The sequence below is a fragment of the Suricata suricatta genome, chromosome 16 (genome assembly GCF_006229205.1).
Source record: "Suricata suricatta isolate VVHF042 chromosome 16, meerkat_22Aug2017_6uvM2_HiC, whole genome shotgun sequence".
Classification (NCBI taxonomy): domain Eukaryota; kingdom Metazoa; phylum Chordata; class Mammalia; order Carnivora; family Herpestidae; genus Suricata; species Suricata suricatta.
Window position 1 is genome coordinate 46598615 of NC_043715.1, and position 1579 is coordinate 46600193.

The following is a 1579-nucleotide window of genomic DNA, read 5'->3' on the forward strand; positions in this document are numbered from 1 at the left end:
CTTCTGGAGACTCCAATCTCTCGGTAGAGGACATGAGCCGATGCCACCGAGAAACTGGAGGGCAGCTAGTTATGGAAGCTCATCTATCCGGAAGGATCGAGAATCTTTGGACAATGGAAGAAGCTTGGCGTATAGATAGAAAATGCAGTAAATGTTTTCCCTCAAGCGCACGTGGCAACTTTATGAAGATTTGCCCCTTCCTGGGCCAAAACTGCACATGTCAGTCAATACACAGACACGGAAGGAAGGCTCTGTAAACACTGGGCTACAAAGTCAGAAAACGGAACGGAAGTGGTCAAAGCCGAAAACAACTACCCGTGTGGAAAACATGTGTTTGAAAAACTCTTGTCTAAAGTGAAACTCCAAAGGTCATTTCCAGACACGTACAACTGGCAGTAAAAGTACTTTACATAGAACACGCAGGAGGCAGCCCAGGGGAGCCTTCCATGTGGTGACTTCATCATGCGTTCATGATTTGGGGCATTATTGCTTCTTGTGTGTGTGATATTTGAAGTGTGAAATTAAGACTTTAAGGTGATAGTTTCATTCTTGGCAGTTTGCCTTGATGTCCGATATAAGGTAAAATATATTCTCTTTAACCTTAGATAGGACATGAGGTTGTATATTGATGGCTGAATTTTGGCATAATAGCTACACCCTGTCAACAAACGCCATAAAGGTTGTATAGCGGAATGTTTATTTTACTCTTTTGTGTCAATTTGCCTTTGACATTAGGACGTAGGTTTTAGAAATCAAGGGTTCCCCAGGTGGCTCCGTTGGTTAAGCGTCTGACTGCGGCTCAGGTCATGATCTCACAGTCCAGGAGTTGGAGCCCCACAGCAGGCTCTGTGCTGACAGCTCAGAGCCTGGGGCCCGCTCTCTCTGCCTCTCTCTGCCTCTTCCCTGATTGTGCTCTGTATCGCTCTCAAAAATAAATAAACCTTGAAAAAAATTTCAATAACAACGTTGACTTTAAGTTCCTGTTAGAGAACCAAACTGACATTTGGTTGACTGGTTAAAAGGACTGCTGATTGATATTTATTAGAACCTGGAAAATATGATCTCCTCTATACTAATAATGAAAATTATTCTGAATATACATGGCACCAATTCCTGGAGAGCTTCTTTATTTTGTCTTGTGTTTTGAACTCTGGGTATAAGTCCTTTATTAGATATAAAGTTTTTGATCTTTCCTTTGTTTTTTCATTTTCTTTAAATTTTTTTAGCTTTAATTTTTCCTTTCAAATTTAAATCCGAATTAGGTAATATATAGTCTAGAGACGAGTTCAGGAATACAGTGTAGGGATTCATCACTTACATGCAACACCCAATGCTCATCTCAACAAGTGCCTTCCTTAAGACCACTCACCCATTTAGCCCGTCCCCCACCCAACACCCCACCAGCAACCCTCAGTTTGGTCTCTGTACTTAAGATGCCCTCATGGTTTGTCTCCCTCTCTGTTTCTATATTATTTTTGCTTCCCTTCCTTTACGTTCATTTGTTTTGTTTCTAAAAGTCTATATATGAGTGACGTTATGTGATATTTGTCTTTCTCTGCCCGACTTTTTACACCCTTAG